General features: G+C 36.0%; 1 protein-coding gene across 15 annotated transcripts in view; it reads left to right on the top strand.

Annotated features, from left to right (window-relative positions):
- Positions 1 to 23,079, top strand: part of LOC143255185 (protein roadkill-like) — a 105,320-nt gene that overhangs the window by 43,373 nt on the left and 38,868 nt on the right. The window contains exon 1 of one of the 15 annotated variants that reach the window (XM_076510440.1): positions 8,729 to 8,932. The exons of 10 other annotated variants lie outside the window; for them this stretch is intronic. The gene's annotated coding sequence lies outside the window, so the exon portion shown is untranslated. Of the gene's footprint in view, positions 1 to 8,728; positions 8,933 to 9,979; positions 10,001 to 23,079 lie in introns of those variants that run through there. 4 more of the 15 variants (XM_076510454.1, XM_076510439.1, XM_076510453.1 and 1 more) reach the window with 4 other exon arrangements.

Below are 23,079 nucleotides of genomic sequence, written 5' to 3'. Positions count from 1 at the left end.
ATATATAATATGTGTAATTCATTCAGTTATTAAGCCGTACTATTAACTAGTAATAACTAAAAACGCCCTAGTAATGATGTAGTAGATAAAAGTTCTGGTGATATGGCTTTGTATGCCCTAGTAGATGGGACACTTGACTTGCAATCTAAATAGTGTGGGGTCGAAACCAGTTGCTGAACATACTCGTCGTTTCAGCCTTGGGGGAAAGGGTCATTATAAGTGACGATCAGTCTCACTAGTCGTTGATAAAGAGTAGCTAAATATTTGGAGGGGAGTGAAATTGACTATCTACCTTTTCTTTAGCATACAACATCAAAATCAATGACGATTAGTATATATAACCCTTGTATTGGTTTGTACAGAAATTCAAACAAAAAACAGAAACATCTGGTGTTACTAATATGATACCAGTTGTAAAAGTTTCTAAACTTAAAATTTACCTGTATAGGCAAATCTTATCCATTTAGATTCCTTATCAGTATTAGTGGGGAATATTCTGCACTCAGCTATCGTCGTATACGTGTTGTTCTCGACGAATTCTCAAACATGTAATACTGCATGCAGTCGTTAAAAAATCAAAAGAAATTGTCGAAATAATGAAATTATTAAATCATTAAAAGTGTAATATAACACGACATTTTAAAAGAAGGACATAAAACTCTTGATTGCCCACTGTAACATGAATACTCACACAGCAGAGATTTAGCACAGCAACACATTACGAAACAATACCCTAAGACAACCGTATTCATTTACAAAATGGAGGTTATGGTTACGAAATAGTCTTCCAACCCAAAGCCAGTACGGTGAATTTGGGCATATCTTGTATTTAACCAGATACTTAAAAATTATTTAAAGTTGAGAAGGCTCACAAGCGAAATATTTGTAAGGTTAAAACCTTAATGCCCAGCAACCGTGTTCGACTACACATTTATCACATACACACCTACCCCGTTCCTACTACAATAAACTTTGATCGTATACACGTAGTCTTGGAACTCGAAGCTTACGTACAGTTGGCCTGTAGAAAGTTCACTAAAACGTGATTTGATATTTACACTGTCCTTCGCAAACTCTCGTAGTGTCTGACAAAAGCAAAATCATGGCCATCAGGATGAGCAGTATTAATAATGTCGAAAATAGCTCCAATGATAGAACGATGTTTGCAAAAACGTTCTGACGTGTTTGTTTTTAATTAGGCACAAAGCCACACAATGGGCTATCTGTGCTCTGTCCACAACGGGTATCGAAACTTTTTTTTAGCGTTGTAAGTCCGCAGACGTGCCGCTGTGCTACTGGAGGGGAAAAACGTTTTAATACAGTACGATTAACCTTTAACAGTTAATATCTAAACTTTTTCTATCGCTGTTTTAAGATTAGTAAGGATTTAAAAAATAAAAGCAAAAAATCGGGCACATTAATTTTAGTAAAATATAAAAAAGGATATTCATAAGAAAGAGAAAAACATACATGTAATTCACATGTTACACATAAAATGCAATGTCACTTTATTAATAACTGTGTACCTGATATAAACTACAAGTCTAAATTAGATTGATAATAAGATGCGTCACGTGATTTCTTCTACACTGTAAATGACCACAAGAAGCACATTTGTAGTCAGTGTAATAGGTACAGAGAAAGGCGATTATATTCCAGTATATTCAAAAGATACGTGATAGTGAGTGCATATCTAATAAGTATCGAAGTGACCACTAAAAGTTTCACGGATAGACTGTTCCAATACATCAGTCATTCAAGCTCATCAACAGTACAGAAAGAAGAATAAAATAGTTGCTGCGAGGGGGGTACTGTGACCACAACCCTTACCCATATTAACAGAAGAAGGGAAGAAGACGTTAGACGAAATGGTAAAGCCCATCCATTTTCAAAGAATACACCAACTGACAGACATTTGGTGTAGGGGAATTCACTTCTCTTCCCAGCTAGGTATTGTAAAGAACATTGCTACAAAGGGACTATGGTAATAGGATATCATTGTTTTAACTACTGGACTCAGCTACCAACAGGAACAAAAAGAAAGCGTTGAGCGATATAAAGAACACAGATATTGGATTAATAGTGACCAATAAAAGGTGATGTAGTCCAATAAATTAAGCTATACCCCCCACACAGGTGGGAAAAACATTTGGAAAATAACACAAGAAAGACCTGCCCTTCTTGTGTGTTGCAACTATTCGGCCCACTGGTGGTAGGTTCGTGGTTTGAGGCATTTTTTCTTTGTGTATTCTAGTCCTTTTGGTCCCCTTAGAAGATAAAGTTTGTGTTACATCTTATCTCAGCTTGATGTGTTGATCAGACGACAGTGTTTTCATATACTGCGCCCACATTGTACATGTATGACATGACGAATACGAAGGAGATTACGGACATCATTTATAGACATCGTAATCTCCTGATTGCAATCAAATTGATTACCATCAAGATGAACGTGAAAAACACATTCGCTATCACTGCCGCGTGCGTATCTCGCTCCTTGAATTGCTTACATTTAATTACCGAATTAAGAAAAACCCTGGTGACACATTCCAGCACCTTGTAGATTCTGTGCCACTTTGTATCGTGATTTTTATTTCAAACAAAAGTTTGCCCAACTCTCTGTCATGTATAGTTTCTAGTTTCGTAACAGAGTGGCCAGACCTTGTATTACGGATGTAGTTCGACTCAATTTAGTCATGTTGCATACAGGGTAACTTTCTTTCATTATTTTGTTTTGAATTTCGCACAAAGCTACAAGAGTGCTATCAGCGCTAGCCATCCCTAATTTAGCAGTGTAAGACTAGAAGGAAGACAGCTAGTCATCGCCACCCACCGCTAACTCTTGGGCTATCTTTTATTCACGAATAGTGGGATTGACCGTTATATTATAACGATCCCACGCCTGAAAGGGGTTAGCGTGTTTGGTGTGACGTGTATTCAAACCCGCGACCCTCGGTTTACGAGCCGAGAACTGTAACCACCTAGCTATGCCGGTCATCTTTCATTATAGATGCTTCAAAATTTGTCTTAAGTAAGTGAAGTGCTAAAGCTGCAGCAAAACATTAGGTGAGGAAATGAAACACTTGTGTTTAGTAAGAACATAAACGAAACGATCAGATTGTTGAGTTACCTCAAAACCTCTGTTTCCTGTGATTTCATATCTCATATATAATTACCTGTGCTTTTACTTTTCTTTCTTTCGGCAGTTGAAAACCAAACGATATTCCAAAATACGCGTTTTAATTTATACGTTCGTCTGAAACTATTGTAACTTCGAATGTTGACACCAGAACCATTTAGTTCGCAAGCAACGTCAAAAATTCCCCCCTCGCTGAAATTAATGTTTCAAACTAGTCCTATTGTGGTATTTTGTTTTTTTGCAACAGCTTACTGTTACAGCTTATTTTCGTGACGGTTACAGCCATCTGTAGCATATTTCGTGACAATTACAAACATGGGTCAGAGGAACCATTTCTGTATTTGTAGTCGTGCAATTGTCGTTGTGACCACTTACGACCTTTCCCACACCCGCCATTTTTGGTTTACTTGCATCTCTTACAGAAGTACTTTGTAGTTAATCACAAAACTACACAATGATCTATGTGTGTTTTTGTCACCGCGGGTATAGAAAACCAGTTTATAGCGTTGTAAGTTCGTAGACATAGTGCTATGATAGAATATCTGTATTATTTCTTACCGTATATAATTGACATGAAGACTCGTGAACAGACGTACTTCATTACAGGTATTTATATAAATATAATAGCACTTTCTGTTGTATGCCCATGTAACTACTACTCAGGGTGTGGATGGATACGCACCAAAATTTGTGTGAAGGTTCGTTAGGTCCATACAGGGTTACATTACAAATTTTCAGTTTTGCGGCTTTTATGGGCTTTTTGCGTTTTTGCCACGACTTCGCCCACTGTAGACGAACCTTCACCAAATTTGGTCTGGAGATTCGTTGAATCCATAGGGAGATAAATACAACTTTGTCAGGTTTACGTTTTTTACCACTACTTCGGCCACTGTTGATGGATACTCCAACCAGTATGATAATAAATAAGAAGTTGGTTTAGTATAACGAATTGGTTTCAGTTTTTAATTTCATAGAAACATATTTACTCTGAATGTTTTAGCGTACATGAAGAGAAAAATGGGGCTCATTGAAATGAATGGAGCAAAAGGTGGCCGCTTTTACATTATTTTTGATTTATTTATATGACAGTGGTAGTGTAATTATAGTCATCAAACTCAAAAACTTTGTTCACAAAGCACCTCTCGCATTATTGGGTGTGCATGTGTATATATATAGTATAAACAATTAAAAGAAACATGGCGTGTACTTGTGACAAAAACCAAAAACTTAGAATATATAATTAAATATAACGGACAGTTGACGGTTACCATATATCACGTGAACTTAAATGCGTTATAAGGATACGGTCAATCTTACTATTCGTTGGTAAAAGAGCAGCCCAAGAGTTGGCGGTGAGTGGTGATGACTAACTGCCTTCCCTCTAGTCTTACACTGCTAAATTAGGGACGGCTAGCGCAGATAGCTCTCGTGTAGCTTTGTGCGAAATTCAAAACCATTCAACTGTGATTTGGTACTTCCTCAAACATAAAATTTGTTCAGTGTAACACTGGTGTAGTGACAGTTTTTACAGTAAGGGATTTCTTAATTAAGACTCTGACCACTTTATCTGGTACACACGGTCGTACTAATCCTTCTATTAAATTACTCTTCACCCATATTTTAATCACTTCATTTTTTTTATCAGAATTGCTCTACCGTAATATTAGTCACGTCACTCACTATTATTTATATCTATAAATAATATTATATTATTACGGAAATGCAGTTGCCATAATTGATAAAACACCCTTTTATAAGTTACGTTAGTTAATATTTTCAGTATTTTAGCAATTTCCCTTCTCGTGTGAGGGTATTTTCTAAATGAGGGGTAAGTGATAGAATACAAAAAATGCCAATCTTCCAGATGGCAACTTATTTTAAGGCCACGGGTTTCCTTTAAGAATTATCGACAAATTCCCTTACTTCGTGAGACAAAAGTTGACGGTGGATAAGATGTTGACTAGCTGCCTTGCCTTCTTTCTTACAATATAAATTTAGAGACAGTTATGTCCAGATAACTTTTGTAAATTTACGCTAGCAGTGATATGTGCCAACTAGTCAACCCACCGCTAATTTTCGGGCTATTCTTTTACCAAGGAGTAGTTGAATTGGCCATGACATTTAACGTCCCCACGGCTGAAAGGATGAACGTGTTCAATGAGAAGAATTCATCCCCACAACTTACGCATTACGAGTTGAGAACCTTGACTACTAGGTCCTGTCAGGCCTAATTATGTTTTTTTTAAAAATGTTTAATCCATTCAAATCTACTAGGCCGTTGTTGGTTTTTTCTTTTGTTGTTGTTGTTTGTTCGTTCGTTTAGTATCATTTGTTATTACGGATCTAATAATTAAAACATTATTAACAGTATCTCTAACCTTTAGAATCACAATTAACACTTTAAAATATTTTGCAGGTAAACGTTTTCAACAATTGTTAACAGAAAAATGTAAAAAAAAAAATTCAAAATACGTTGCGTGAAACAAATCACAAAAAAACGTAAATAAAATATCCGAGGAAAAAAACAACAACTCAAATCCAACTTTAGAAAACATTTAGTTATCACAACTGCACCATGGTGGTGCTGCTGTGTCGTTCAAAAATATTTGCTCACTTATTCGCTTGCCAAAATGTATTCGCCACCTACGTGTACACAGTTGAAACGATATACGCATAACATTTATTTCCCGACTGTTGTAATGCGAAGGGCTGGCGTTACCTAACCTTGACAGGATTCCTATAGGAACATATGTGTAATATTCCATTTTCAGGAGTTCCTTCTCTGTTCAGATATTTTATTGTCGAGCTGTTGGTGAAACAAAGATATTTAAGGCGCTAACTGTGTGTAAGAGTTGGAAACTTGTGCTACTGGTAATTTAAAAGTATTCGTTGTGTGATGTGTTATCTTGCACTCATTACAATGAATCTATATTGGTGTATAGAATCTGAAGAATATGTAGTAGCACTGTTGTTGCTAATATATTATTTTGAATTACTTAGCAAACGAGCTGTTTAAAATACTGAAAATAAATATAAAGCTTAATTTATCATTTGATTCACCAGTTTCTAAGAATTCCATTCCTCAAGAGTAACCCTGGACATGGGTGAATATTAATATTGGTTCATTGTTGTGAGTAGAAGACAACTTGCAAATGGCCCGGCATGGCCAGGTGGTTAAGGCACTCGACTCGTAATCCGAGGGTCACAGGTTCGAATCCCCGTTACACCAAACACGCTTGCCCTTTCAGCCATTAGGGACGTTATAATGTTATGGTCAATTCTACTATTCGTTGGTAAAGGAGTAGCCCAAGAGTTGGCGGTGGGTGATGATGACTAGTCTTTCCTTTAGACTCACACTGCTAAATTAGGGACGGCTAGCGCAGATAGCCCTCGTGTAGCTTTGCGCGAAATTCAAAACAAACCAAACAACTTGCAACACTATATGTATGTATGTGTGTGTGTCTAACTCTCTTTCGATATGCTCTTATCCTGGGTTACTGATAGGGGGCGGAATTCTGCGATATCGGTATAACTTACTGACAAGTGGAGAATCGAACAATAAACCGAGCTTCATGTGTGCTTTTAGTAAATCTATTACATACGTAAAATTTCATTCTGCATGGGTTGTAACATGAAGTACTCCCATAAGAAGGTTTTTGCAGAGATTTCACTGTTATAAAATTTCCTACTGCTCGTAACGGTTGTTACACATATATAATAGTGTTTCAGATTTGGAGTTACGTACTCAGTAAAAGGGAAGAAACACAAAACACGATAGGTGTTATTTGACTGAAACCTTGACTTCCCTTCCCCTTTACACATTGTTCTAAACTTTGAAGACTGGGGTGGTATATCATGTTGCAGTAAGAATGTTGAGCCTTGTTGCCCTACTCGTTTAACACCGTTATTTGTGGGAAAAGATGTGATGGGTAAATTGTTATTAACATAAATGAAAAATCAAGTTGGGACGTGATTACTCTCACAGGCAATATATATTGACCTTAAGTTTGTGGAACAGGAGTAACCTAAAATTTAAAGTGGTAAGAAGTTATAGTACGATTGGTCAAACTTGTGGCTGAAGTAGAACAATACTATATGAGTGTACTGTCCAACTTATCAAGCTCTCCGACGTTGTATAGACCAATCCATGACCTTTACAACTTCTTATTGAAATTAGTCCACAGTACTTTGGGGATTTCTAAGTATAGTTTCGTTGCATTTGTGAAAGTTAGAGATGGGTTCCCGTAAAATTTATCGAGTAACTAACAAGTTCTCTTGGAAGTACAGGATGTATTCTGTCCATACTTATAGATTTCTATGAATACCTGAAATATCATCCTAGTGGTCGTATTCGGTGATGTTGTGCTGAGCCTGTCTTTAACTTTTAACTCCACAGATGCGACACTATTAAGTATTGGTCATTGATGGAAACGTAGCACCGTAAATCAAAAGAACTTTATATTGTTTTCCAGTCATACTGGAACTGAAGAATATCCTCTTGGTTTTAAGCTGAACTCATGAAATATTTTTTAACTTGCAGTTTCTTTCCGGAATGTATTTGGCTCGCGGTCAGTGGTCATTATTTATCTAATTTGATCCTGTACGACCTTTAGACTAATGAACATACAAATTATCTTACAACGTATCCTCAACCATATCGATACGGACATGAATACGACGGAACGAGATCTCTGTTTCTTTTTTCGGCCAATTTCAGATGTACGAATAATTCTGACATTCTGTGTTTACTTCCGTTAGAAACCTCCGCTCCTCACTAGCTGTTAACGAAGTTGTACAATTACATAAAACAGTAATTAAAGTTGAAATGATTGCATCAAGCGACGAATAGCCATTTTCGAAGACAACCCTCTTAGTGGTACAGCGGTATGTCTGTAAACTCACACTGCTAGAAACCGGGTTTCGATACCCGTAATGGTAGAGCACAAATAGTCTAGTAGGTAGCTTTGTGCTTAATTCCAAACAAACAAAGCCGAAAAAAATATTACTGTCTTTCCATGATTGGTGTCGTGGAAAGCTTCGAAAACTTCCCGTTCTCATAAGAAGGTATGTGTGTGTGTTGTTGTTGTTGTTTTTATTACAAAACCACATCGGGCTATCTGCTGGGTCCACCGAGGGGAATCGAACTCCTGATTCTAGCTCACAAGAAGGTAAATGAAAGTGTACATAAGCAATGATGTATCGTTGTTTTTAAATTAAATATTGGTATAGTTTCTCTTATTCTTACTTCGATAAATATTAGTCCTTTTAACTTGTGACTTAGTTGTTTTTTTTAATATCTTAGTCTTAAACGAATTTAATAAAGAAAGCCTTGGCGCTATCACTATTGAAGGTTAATTTGATGCCTTATGGTCGTTTGCGTTCATTGTCATTTTCAGCGAATTTTGTTAACACAAAAATAAAAGTGCTTTCATAGTCTTTTGTTCTGTGCTTCCATACCTCATGAAAACGTACGATTTGCCTGAGGTATTTTATATCCTTATTTTGCGATGCGTACCTCTCCTTTCAAGTGATCGCGACGCGTGCCTGTACAAGTATGTCACGTGCAACGATAAAGTCCCATGTGACGAAGGACATCGGTGCAGTATAGCTTGTACACGTGAGTAAATAGAACGTGGTCGATTTCCTTCACGTTGATTGCCGCTTGAGCCAGTAAGAATAACTTTTCTCTCGACTGGGTCATGACGACCTTATCGACACTCGTGTACTCGCTTAATATCGTGGTAATCGTGAAAAGTAGTGTTTTTAGCCAGAATTCTGAAAATAACCCTTTCTGTAAGTATTAATAAAGTTGTATTTTTCAACACTGATTAACCATTGTATTCTTGAAGTCATGATAAGATTTTGTAGATAAAGTAAACTTGTTACTTCTGTCTTTCTGACTAAAAGAGGCAAATATAATTATAAATTGTTTCATTGTTTATATTTTACGTTATATGTTTGTCGATAGTTTACAACGTTTATGAACTCTATTTTTTACTGATGTTACAGGGTCGTTGCATAATATTTACTCATAGTTTACTCAGAAAAAATATTGAATGACCTCAAGAGGAAAATTTTGTTCCATGTATTGAAGTTTAAGGTCTTATAATATAGGTTATTCAGTTTTCTCGTTTTACTTTTTTAATTTCAGTTTCAACGTTTTACGGCAAGCCTGGTATAAATGTATCGTAATATTTACTGTGTTTATTAAATATATAAACACGTTGGCTGGCTTGGTTTTTAAATTAGCTGTAATATAACAGCAACCGACTGTGTTGTATTTTTCATACATGTGGGTTGTTATAATTTTGTTCACTGGTTTTCGGGTATTCCATTTTTAAAACTGTTCCAGCATAGTAGACTGATATATCTGGGAAGAACCGAGATCATCTTCCATGCAAAAAGCTCGTGAAGCTTTGCGCGAAATTCAAAACAAACCAAACCGTGTAAGAATTCCCGTGATTCTAAAAAAATAATAATTGTTTTTAGGTAGTCTGAGCATTTTCGATAATTACGTGTCTCCGCTTTAGTTTTGTAAGCCTTATCACGCCGTATTGGAATCGTAAATCAGTAGTTTGTCGAATTTTGCAATCGTTGTGCATGCGTTCTGTTGTTACGAAGTACTTGGCTTGCTTGTCAGTTTCACAAGAAGCGCTGATGTATGTGTTTTTTGTCTTGACTGTTGAGTCAGTTCTGTATCACGAGAATTTTTTGATAAAACTACAGTCTCATTTTACCATTCTCAGTTTTTCCTGTAAAGCCGCAGTTGAAAAAGTTAACACAGAAGAACCTGTAGATTTCTGTGAGGGAGGCCTGACGTTTGAGCATAAATATTTAATTAGTATGCCTCATTTGGGTTAGGTAAGGTTAAAAATACATTCCCATATATTCACTAAAAGTTATTGTCATAACTGTGCGTTCAATTTTGTTTTTGTTTATTCCTTGTTGTTCTTCATTTTCTTGTTAACACTTGTGTGAACACACCTGTGTTTTTAACGGTATTTCATCACGTTTTACACAGGTTCAGGAAAGACGTAAAGTTACCTTATGGTATAATTTGTCATGACATATAAAAACACTATTGCTTGGACTAGAACTAGGCAGGATACGAGATGTTTGAACACGTGCTATTACAGAGAAAAACATCTTCCTGTGATTCTTTGTCGCTGTAGCAACATTATATATTTCAATTATCCTTTCTATTACTTAGCTTCAAAATAAATTAGGTTTACATTTCTTTGGACGTGCACGTTTATGTGCGTGTAGAACACTCTGTGTTGTGCTTTTTCTTATTTGTTTTTTATTAACGACCAATTATTTTTAATATATTTAATTGAGGATAATTCTAATTGTCAGTTTTCTTAGTCTGGTGTTGTAGATTTAATGTACTGGCATCTGAAAGGTGTTATTTATGTACATCTTATGTGTTTAACTGTGACAACCGTCAGTTACTTTCAGAGAACTGTACAATGTAAAACCTTGAGGAAATTAAAACTACTTTAAGAAAAATTCCCACAATCTAACACATACTTAAACTAATCGGTTTCATAACTCCAGAAAAATATCATACGCATGCTGATTCAAAGCTTGTTTTGTAACTGGTACTAAAACAAAGGGGAAAATAGCTGTTGTAATGTATCTTAATTCGTTTGAAACTACCTACGTCACACAGAAAAATCGAAGTTTCATTTTTCCACTTACTATACTCTTCAAAACAAGAAATGCAAAAGGGATATTTTTTTTTATTTTAAAGAGAAATATATGTAATAACGTTACAAGCTCAGAGTATGTGATGTTACACGTGTTAAGGCACTGATTGTCAGACCAAAATGACAATAAAAGTTCTGCACTTTGAAAACAGAGGAAAACATCGGATTTTTTGCCAAAACGCATGCGTGTCCAATAAATTTGTTTGAGAGATCTGCATGTTTTGCAAGTGCAACATGTGCAAAATCCCTATAAAAGTGACGGGTTCTCGGTTTCCATAGCTCAGTGTTAAGCCACCGACACGCAATACAGTTACGCCAAGACTGACTGAAGCACAACGCAACAACGCCATTGGTTGATTGGAAGCAGGCGAATCTCGATCAGATGTTGCCGGAGCTGTGAATGTCCACCCAAGCACCATCACAAGGCTATGGAATCGTCATCCACAACATGGATCAATTCGTGACCTCCACGATCTGGCAGACTTCGTGTGACCACGCCCGCACAAGATTGCAACATCCGGTTACGTCACCTTCGGGATAGGACCACCACTGCGACGTCCACTGCCTCAACCATACCAGGGCTGCGTAGGATTTCCGATCAGACCGTACGCAACCGTCGACGAGATTCTTAGGCCCCATGTGCAACCCATCATGGTGAACGTCAACGACGTTTTTCAACATGACAACGCCCGTCCTCACACAGCCCGACGTCTGCGACGGCGACAACCTCAACCGCAGACTCTACCTCAGCTTTCAGCAGCTTTGCAGGCTGAGTGAACAGCCATTCCACAGGATGTGATTCGTCATCTCATCGCTTCCATGGGCAGGAGATGCCAAGCAGTTATTGATGCTCACGGGGGGCATACTCATTATTGACGTTGAGTGACGTTAAACTTCACCTAGTGAGCGTGGACTTCGCCTTTGCAGACTTTGGATGTTCAGCAGTGAATGTGCAAAGTTTCACACATGTCGTACAGAACTACCCGGAATAAACTTGTTAACAATTTGTCTCATATTTTGCCTTTTGCGTTTCTTCTTTTGAAGAGTATATAAATAGTTAACAGGTGGTTAATCTGTGGTTTCTGGACCACATGTGGTATGGAAAGATGTTGCATGCATACTTGTATATACATCATTGTGGACTACCGAGATTTAACAAACAACGTGGCTAACTTCCAAAAACAAAACAAATGTTTGAGAGCCTTTAAATTCGACTGTCTCCTAAAATCTTGAACGCTAATTTTACCATTAAGCCCAGACAATATTTGATGTCCATTACTTTGAATTGTGACTGACGTCAACATGGTTAGTCTAGAAAACTATTTTCTATGTGGTTAACTAAAATATCATTAAAATAAACTGATTGTGGTCTTAATAACACGCGCATGCATTGTATTCGTTCCCAAACCTTCGGGTGACTTCAAAATACGATTGTTTTTGTTTTTAATGCATCGAAAAAACTTGTGTGAGAAAAAAAATAATTGAATTTTATTTACGGATGAGCTTGGTCACCTGCGAAACTTTGAAGTGTAGCAATCTCCTTGAAAGCCCAATACTTAATAATATTGTGATTTAATACAGTATCGAAAAATAGAACTGAAAGTTGTAATAGAAGGAACAGTGTCACGAACCTGACTTTGAATTTAAGAGGCATTGAAGGAATGCTGGTGACCAAGTTGAATAAGATATATTAAGCAGTAAGTAATGAAGTTAACGTCATTCAAGACAAGGCTATGAGAACATCTTGGATACAAGAATCGCTGTTTCTATAAATTGTGTACAATTAATTTAGAGAAGCCAGTTAGAATGTGGGATACGTGTGACGGTTCACTGAACACCAGTAAGTGAAATTACCGTTATCAAGTAATTTCAGTATGGCCTAATTTGAGAATTGAACTCAGAATGTTTATTCTGCGTAGAAATTAAGCTTTAGCCTCTAGACTGTTAGGCATTAAGTAAAAAAAAAAAATCAGTTAGCTTTGATTATTAACGTTAATATTTGTACGTTAAAATTAAATGAATTCGACGTTAGGCTTAGTAGTAAGTCTGATTTGTTTTTCAGAAAAAACAAAAATAAAAAGAATATCAGTCAAGATAACGGGTGAGTATTAGTTGTCACAATATGAGCCAAGGCAAGTATGTTGCATCAGCAAAATGGCGACCGTGGAAGAAACAGAAACGGTCTGTGATCATGTTTAAGTTAGGCCTTCAGAAACATTTGTCCTTTTATTTAAATAAGTTGTTGAAAGGAGATGTAAAACCTTGGTAATAATAAACACTTGACGAATGTGACGATACGTTCTTTGGTACTTGTAATACTAAAACAATCGAAAGTTGTTATCGCCGGTGAGCATAGCACAGATAGTCCATTGTGCTTCTTAGTGTGCTTAACAACAAATAAACATTCTTTAAAGCACCCAACGGCCTAGGATGAACAAATACGGTTACCATAAAATACATTACAACGGTTCAGTACCAATCTATCATTGACCCGGCGTGGTGATTAGAGTGCTTGACTGATAAGCTTAGGGTCCCGGGTTCGAATCCCCGTCACACCAAACATGCTCGTTCTTTTAACTTAGGGGCGTTATAAAGTAACGGTCAATCCCACTATTCGTTGGTAAAAGAATAGCCCTAGAGTTGGCGGTGGGTGATGATGACTAGCTGCCTTCCCTCTAGTCCTACACTGCTAAATTAGGGACGGCGAGCGCAGATAACCCTCGTGTAACTTTGCACGAAATTAAAAAAACAGTCTTATTTAAAAAAATCAATGTCATTAGAGATAAAGTTAGGAGATAATTTTAGGATATTGTAACCATTAACAATCCTCGAGCAATGTCGATTGCTCTAGTAAAGCAGTATAGGGTCAACTCGCTTCTGTATGATCTGTCAGAAGATGAATTACATAGTAATACAGTGAACTAAATCTTGTTAAGGTGCGTGGTTTGACATCACTTCTTGTTCAAATTCGAAACACAGATTCTGATAGGTTAAATTCAACAAAGCACGAGAAAACAATATTCGTGGCAAATAAATGAACTTTGGCGGTTCCACCATTTTGACCTGTTAGTAGGAGTTTAGAAAGATTAATTTTTATTTTCATCTAGACTACTATGGCATATAAGGCTAATTTACTTGAAAATTAAATTTTCAATTACATAATTAAATACATAAGGCATTATGTAGCCATTGTACATAATGGCCTATAAAAATATTTAAATTGAGCAAAGTTCTCATTTTTGTTTCTTCAGGCGCATCCTTGGTGAAGAGCATAAATTAAAGATTCGATCATTTTGACCATTCTATGAATTGTGTCAGGTTTCAGAAGATTTTTATTTTCATGCTTTCTTTTCTTTAACAGTTGTAAAAAGCATTCAAACTCTGGTAAGTAGAATAATATGACAGTGCATTTACTGCATTCAATAGATGTTTACCTATTATACAACTCAGCGCGAAGGTCCATCGATTTTACTCACAGAAGTGACAGTAGTAAAAATTGTATTGTTTCATTTATAATGTGAAAAGGAAGGCAGTTAACACCTTGAGTTTTTCAATTGACAAACAAACTGGTAAAAAAAATTCCGGGATAATAATACAGCACACTTCAATGAAAACGTTAAAAATGCTAATGTATTTTGTAAGAGGCCTTAATTCTTAATAATACTTGAAGTAAATATAGCCTTTAAACGTTTTATGATAATGTAAGTTTTCAGTGTTACAAATCTTATTGAAGTAGTGTTAAACTGAAGGGGTCTAGTGTTTGAGTTGGATATTGAGTTGAAAAATTACAAACAAATATCAAATTGTTAGTTATGGACGCAACTTTAATGCCCCTACTACCTGGAAGATAATTAATGTATTTAGTAAAAGCCAAAACAATGGATTAGAAATTATGGTAGAGTTTACTATTTACTGATAAATCAAAATTAAAATTATTTGGTAATGACCAATGATATTTTGTTTGGTGGCAGAAAGGAGAAAACCAGATTTTTAGATCTACAGTGAAGCATTCTGGGTGGTGACCATTTTAGGTGTGAGCATCTCAACCAATGGTGTTAGAGAACTACACAGAATTATTAATACACTGACTAGTGAGAGGTACAAACAGATTTTTATGCTGCCATTCCCTCAGGAATATTACCTTTTGGGCAGATATTCGTATTTAAACAGGTGGAGGTAAAAGGAACCTTTTAAATGGATTAAATAAAGCTCCGATATTGTTACTATTAAAATTCTATGGACTTGCATTGAAAAAAACCTCGCCAAACATGCTCGCTCTTTCAGCCGTGGCAACATGATAATGTGACGGTCAATCTCACTATTCGTTGGTTAAAGAGTAGCCCAAGAGTTGGCGGTGGGTGGTAATGACTAGCTGACTTCCCTCTAGTCTTATATTGCTAAATTAGGGACGGCTAGCGCAGATAACCCTCGTGTAGCTATGCGCGAAATTTAGAAAATAAACATTGAAACCTAGAAGATCGAATGACAATAAAACATATTGGCTGAATCACGGAAAGTAATACATAACAACAACAAGGGATCTTTTGATCCACCTTGGCTGTCCCGTCCTCGAAACTAAACTAAAAGTTAATATTTCTTTTTAAACTTAAAACCAGCCCTTACCATTCATTTAGTTACCAAGCTTTCTCTTCAACTCATTTAAATTTATTGTCTCGACAACAACTGAAGACAACCATACTGTTAGAAAATAAAACTGTCTGAACTGAAAATGACTCCTACGAGACATTTGGAAAAAATACTTTACAATCTTATGATGATAAAACTATTGCAGCATGAAAATAGGGTGTGCTGAAAATAGAAAATACTTTCTATTTGAACTTATTCCCTTTCAGTTTTTATGTTTGTAATGGTATATTTCGATAATTATAAGTTGATAATGAAGTTACTGTTTGTGGCTACTTTATGTGTATTACCTGTGCGTGTCCATAGTTCTTAACATTGTGTTATCTCCAAAATTATTTCAGTGATGATATTCAATACTGAAGAAAATCGATAAAGTGCTACACCTAATTGCAAAAGAGGATTAGGTGTGTCTGTGAAAAAAAGTTGTTCATTCGATTGGCATCGTCCACCAAGTGGCACAGCAATGTATGCGGACTTACAACGCTAGAAACCGGGTTTCGATACCCGTGTAGGGCAGAGCATAGATAGCCCATTGTGTTGTAGCTTTGAACATAACTTCAAACAAAATCAATTAGCCTCGGAAATATATTGGGGGATAAATCGAATGCGAATTTTCAAACCAATCAAAAAATAAAATAAACCACCCAGTAAAGAAGAAGGTTCCAGAAATTAAAACCTTGAAGCCATGCAAGTAATCCAAATTTGCTGAAAACTCCTGCATAGGATAAGGTAATTTGTTAAGGTTTCACTTCATTCGAGCATTAAATGCCCGTAATATATCGAAAAGTAAAATCGAGCGTGGCATGACCTGGTGGTTATGGTACTCGATTTGCAATGTACATATCGTGGGAACAAAACTCGGTGTCATACACACTCGTCCTTTCACCGGTGGAGATATAAATGTGACAGTCAGCCCCCACTCTTCGTTGGTAAAACGTAGTTTAATAGTTAGTTATCTTTCTTGTGGTCGGTCAACAGCTCAAAGTTGGGGTTGATGGCAGAAAGCTTTTGTGGCTTTGCTATAAAAGCACAAATCCAAATATGCACGATATTTTATTCTAATTTGTATTTGTTAATATGATATTAAACAAATCGTACCCGTTGACTTACAAGTTTGTTTGTTTTTTAATTTTACTTTGTAAAATTTTTATTCACTTAATATACTTTTACGTTTTTGACCTAATCCTAGCTTCTCTCTGGAAAATTTGACAAATATCCCACTTAAATTAACAACAGCTGTTATTATATCATTAAGATATTGCTTGCGATATAATACTAAGAACAATCATTAAATGTCTATTCGAAATAAGTTAATATTCATATTAATATAGTAACGACATTGGTAAAGTAAATGAACACGTCAGAAAGTCTTTACATAATGGATGAATGTATACAAGATGGTCATTATAAACTGGTAAGTGAAGATGTCCAACATTAGAAGGTTATTTAAGATTTGTTGTACCCTCATCATTACTTTAAAGGTTAAGCTGTTCACATTTAAATATGCAGTTAAATTAGTTGTTAAGTGTTTCTCAAACAATGAAAGATATTGAAGAAAAGTCATTAGCCATTTGGAACAACTAATTAATGATGTATTTTTAATTGTTATCCTTACAACATTTTCCTTTATATAATATGACCTTTAATATTTAAAAAAAAAAAGTAATCTCTGCATAAAAGCCCCAGCATGGCCAGGTGGTTAGGGCACTCAGCTCGCAATCTGAGGGTCGCGGGTTCGAATCCCTCTCCCACCAAACATTCTCGCCCTTTCAGCCATGGGAGTGTTATAAATGACGCTCAGTCCCACTATACTTCGGCAAAAGAGTAGCCCAAGTGTTGGTGATATGTGGTGATAACTAGCTAGTCTTTCTTGGTGATGAGAAACCACTTGAAATAAAAACGTATCTCTTAACCTGAAGATGACCTAGGAAGTTCGAAACGTTATTCTCTCCTTATCAATAAAAATATTAATACCCATACCAGCCATTCTGAGACACATAGCTAGTCTTTCGCTGCTAAATTAGGGACGGTTATCGAAGATAGCGTTCGTGTATCTTTGCGCAAAGTTTCAACGAAGAATCTGTACACAAAAACAGAGTTGAATTACTTAATCATATTTAGCGACACAAAACAGCATATTTCTGTAAAACACTATTAGGGACAATGTTTCGGCGTCACTGGACGTGGGTGAATTGTTTGAATGGTTACCTCCAAAGGTTCGCAGTTCGTGTACTATTACTGCAGGATACGCACTCCGCATTTCGGTTTGTTTTTGAATTTCATGCAAAGCTACTCGAGGGCTATCCGCGCTAGCCGTCCATAATTTACTTGTGTAAGACTAGAGGGAAGGCAGCTAGTTATCACCACTCACCGCCAACTCGTGGGCTACTCTTTTATCAACGAGAAGTGAGATTGACCGTCACATTATAACGAACCCACGGCTAAAATGGCAAGCATGTTTGGTGTGATAGGGATTCGAACCCCCGACCTTTGGATTACGAGTCGAGTGCCTTAACCACGTGGCCATGCCACTTGTTCTTGATTGTACTATAATTGTGAAGGTCAAATCCTACTATTCGGTTATACAAGAGTTGTTGATGGGTACTGTTAACTAGATTACTTTTCACTATTCGGTTAGACAATAGTTGTTTATGGGTCCTGTTAACTAGATTACTTCCTTCTGTCATTACAAAATTTAGGAACGAAAATATGCAGATAATTCTTCTGAATTTTTGCGTGATGATGTACAGTAAATAATAAATATAATAATAAGTAAGTATGGCTTTCATAACTGTTAACGATTAAATACATAATAAACAATACTTTCTCCTTAAATAAAAAATTTAATGAGTTGTGTTACTAAAGGAAACGACAACATTATTGCATCAGACAACCGTTCTCTTTTCATCTGTAAGTTTTTGGTTTTAAACGTATTTTTTTTTTGCTTAAATATTCTGTTGAAATTGGTGAAGAGTAATTGTCGTTAAAGTAGTATCAAATTATTACTATTATGATTCTGAATATACATGTTTGAAAATCAAACATAAATATCAAGTTTTTTCCAGATATTTCGGTTCAGTGAAATGTTTGACATCAATCGTTTTTAAACATACATCTGCGTGTTATTTTTCTCTGCGCTTTCAAAACTTTATATTGTGCTCTCTGACATTTTGTTCACATCTCATTTATTGTTTGTTTAAAAGTGTTAGAGTACGTCCAATTTACTGTAGTTTTTAACTGAATAAGTTTGGCCTTCGCGTTCGTTAAGAGCTTTGTCATCAAATAAGCTCAAGTCGATATAGCACGTCCTTCGGTTGATGGATATAGCAGGTGCTGACAAGGACAAAGGGGTCGTCTCGGTAGTGAATCAATAATGGCATTGGCTTTAAAGAGAAAAAACAACTTAAATAGATTTTCGTGATAACTGATTCAGTGGCTTAATATTTTGGATCGATATTTAAATGATCAACTGAGCTTTAGTTATAGTTCTTAATGAATTTTAGCTGGTAAATTTCTACTGGTCCCTAGAAGTCGAGATTACAATATTGTATTGTGGTTGAATCGATTCTTCCTTAGCTTATATTGTGTGTTTTGCAAACAAACCGTTGCTCTTTATTGTATAGGGCTAGGAATATCAGACAATTTAAGTATGCGTCTTATTATAAAACATAGGCTTGCTAAACAACCATCTTATTGTAGCTCTGTTTACAGTTGTTTTAATGTTTGTTTTTTTCTACAGTCCTTTCTCATTATGCGCCTGCTGTGTTTTCCTTTCAACTGTTACATTATTCAGGAGTTTGAGTTTGTTTTTTCTTCTATGTCAAAGGAATTCTAACCAATTACTTAGTTAAACTACTCAGAAATTACGTTGCTTATTTTGATAAGGGTAGCATTTGTTTCTCGTAATATAGTTTTTAGGACTCGTGAATGAAATCAAAGGAGAACATCTTGTATCAAACACACCACACTTGTCATATGTAATACCGACGAGGCATTTCGTCGAATACCATGATTCGTCAGGTTATGAGGTATAGACGCCGTACGTAGTTATTAACCTCGACGAACAGCCATTGTCATGATATTCATGCAATTGTGCTCATATAGGTTAAAATAACGACTGCCATATTGGCAAAATAATTATATCATTTATTCATGACAAATAGTGACTAGCACAAAAGGGTTAGTCAGTTATGCTCTTCACTGCTTGTTAGAAGTCTCGTAAATCAAATATAAGCTAACAATTTATGGCTCAATAATTATACCAAGAAATAATCTTGCAGTTTAGTTACACTTTTTGTATTAACGTCTTTATTTGGTTCTATCTTAAATTGCTGCATATAATGTGTTTATCCACGTCTGGTTATTGGTACTGCGAATCACACGAACTGTTATCCGCCCCCTTTATATATATGTATGTATGTATGTGTGTGTGTGTGTGTGTATAAAGACGAGTTTTAGTTGTATAATTGAGAACTGTGTTAAACTGGATTACTGCACATGCTCATAGGTGTACGCACGCCTGCGCATTGTCTTAACTGAAATTGATATCGTTTTCTTTGAAATGTAATTCGATTCTTATGACGTTTATGCCTTAAAAGATCACATGCAAGAGCACGTCTAGTACCCTCCCCTCTTATTATATCATGTAGAAGTCGTTCTGAAAGCTAATAATGCATGCATATAATTGAACTCTAAACGGAAATCGTCAGATATAATGAAGCACTACTTTACAAAAGCTATAGTATAGAAATCTTTTTTTTTACCTTCTGCGTTTTTTTTTCACGAAACATATCTGTTAATTATACGATGATTTCATAAACCCTGATTTTATCACGTTTCCAAAACCTTCCCGAATCATGATAGAATCATTCTAACGCTGTAGTCACTTTTTCTTTTTTGAACACTCCTGAAGCTCGCGTCTTACTTTAAAGAACATTTTTTTAAACTGAAACTTGTTAGTTATTCCATCAATTTCATATTTGTAGAAGTTAGGTAAAATCATTGGTTGGCTTCTGACAGCTAGCGGCCCGGCATGGCCAAGTGGTTAAGGCACTCGACTCGTAATCCGAGGGTCGCGAGTTCGAATCGCTATTACACCAAACGTGTGCACCCTTTAAGCCGTCGGTGCCGTCATAATGTTACGATCAATCCTACTATTCGTTAGTAAAAGAGTAGCCCATGAGTCTTACACTGCTAAATTAGGGACGGCTAACGCAGATTGTCCTCGTGTAGCTTTGCGTGAAATTAAAAAACAACTATATAATAAAAAATGTTTGTCTATTTTCGCGCATTACAGTTAGTTGCACACGCAAGTTTGTGTGTTTTATATTGTACAGTTTTACCATTTTACACAAACCTGTACCTTCTGTCGTATGTCGCGTTATTGCACATATGTAGTTTTATGAAATAATTATCTTGTTACAGGTTTGATTAAAACTGTTGTTAACCCCATGCTTTAACACGTTGGCTCCTAAGCCTATTTTGCTGATACTTTCCAGGGTCCCGCTAGTCATTTTACAATTACGTTTTCTAGGAAGTATGTACTGTAGACAGTTCTTGGCGAATTTGTGAATAAGGTATTCAGTGAAATCATTTTAAATAAAAGTATCAATATTTAGGATATATCGTTTTGAAGAAAAAAGGATATGTTTTTGATTTACAAGCTGTTTAGTCACGTAAAGAAGAAACTGTTCTTGATTAACAAGTTATGTAGTCAGGTAAAGAAGAAACTGTTCTTGATTAACAAGTTATGTAGTCAGGTAAAGAAGAAACTGTTCTTGATTAACAAGCTGTGTAGTCAGGTAAAGAAGAAACTGTTCTTGATTAACAAGCTGTGTAGTCAGGTAAAGGAGCTGTTCTTGATTTACAAGCTGTGTAGTCAGGTAAAGAAGAAACTGTTCTTGATTTACAAGCTGTATAGTCAGGTAAAGAAGAAACTCTTCTTGATTTACAAGCTGTATAGTCAGGTAAAGAAGAAACTGTTCTTGATTTACAAGCTGTGTAGTCAGGTAAAGAAGAAACTGTTCTTGATTTACAAGCTGTGTAGTCAGGTAAAGAAGAAACTGTTCTTGATTAACAAGCTGTGTAGTCAGGTAAAGAAGAAACTGTTCTTGATTAACAAGCTGTGTAGTCACATAAAGAAACTGTTCTTGATTTACAAGCTGTGTAGTCATATAAAGAAGGAACTGTTCTTAATTTACAAGCTGTGTAGTCATATAAAGAAGGAACTGTTCTTAATTTACAAGCTATATAATCACGTGAAGAAGGACTATTTTTGATTTCCGATCTATGTAGGCATGAAAATGCAACAAAAGCATGATACAGAATTGAGGTTTAGTAGCTAGCTATAGGAAAAGCGAAACGAAATTTCATACTGTTTCTTATAGTGAAACAAATTAACAGAAAATATTTGAAAAGTGTGCTTATCTATTTTATACAGGTATATTTGTAAAGCAGCTTTTTTTGGGTTTTTTTACAAAGCCTTATTTTCGTTCATTAGGCTCAGTAGGGTCTAACACTTAGCATTCTTTGACTGTGGAACCGAAGAAATATGTTTGCCACAATAAAATGCACTCCGCACTTTGAGGCTATCGTTACACTGCGAGAGAGACGATCATATCTTACTTTTCGATCATATAAGAGCTGCCCAAGAATTGGTGGCGGGTCTTATTGATAACTGCTGACCTCGTGGTCTGTCGGTTCAAAATCAGAGTCTGTGATACCAAGATGGACTTTTTGTAGGTTTAACGCGAAAATTCTGAAACCAACAAATATTACCAGCAGATTTATCTGAATTGGTAAGAATATTCAATTTTATATTATTGTGGAGTTTTGTATCGGATGTGACGGTTGAAACGTTTTTTAAGTAATTTCTATTTATTAGTTTTTCTTTGTTTTGTTTTTCGTTTCGTTGTAAGCAAAGAACACAATAACCTATTTTATAAAAGCACTTAACTGTTGTATGTATCCAAGTTTATATCATTATAGTAACGTCGGTATTTATTAGGTACATTTAATTTTATAATTTTTTTTATCCGTGTGTGTGTGTGTGTGTTAATTTGAACGTTGGTGATGGATAAATACACCAAAGCGTTCTTACTCCCTTTGTCGATTGATTGATTGAATTTTTGTCATATTTCAAATTCTTTTTTGTGCGACTGTATTTCCTGTTAGGAGCCTGGTAGCTTATGAGTAGCGGGATCGAATCCTGCCACCAAACATATTTGTCTTTTCAGCCGTGGGAGCTTATTATGTGGCACTCCTTTCCTCTACTCGTTGGTAAAAGAGTGGCTTCAGAGTTGGCAGAAAATTCTCTTCTCGCTAGTCTATCTCTTCAAAACTATGGGCGGCTAGCGCAGCAATCACTGGAAAAAAAAAAATCTCATGTCCACAGATTTACGTTGAATGTACGTATGTTCTTGCAGCACGCGCATGGAATGTGTTGAGCTTTTCTTATTACGTATATGTTTTATTGTGTGGTTGAGTGAAATTTCAGTGGCGGAAACAGATTTCACTTTTGATGGCTCCTCCTCCCCCCCCCTTTTTTTTTTTCCAGAACGTTTGGTGAATCTACTTATCTGGAAAGGT

This window comes from Tachypleus tridentatus, chromosome 7 (assembly GCF_004210375.1).
Source record: "Tachypleus tridentatus isolate NWPU-2018 chromosome 7, ASM421037v1, whole genome shotgun sequence".
NCBI lineage: Eukaryota > Metazoa > Arthropoda > Merostomata > Xiphosura > Limulidae > Tachypleus > Tachypleus tridentatus.
Note: the sequence above shows the minus strand (reverse complement) of the source record. Positions and strands in the feature narration are given on the sequence as shown.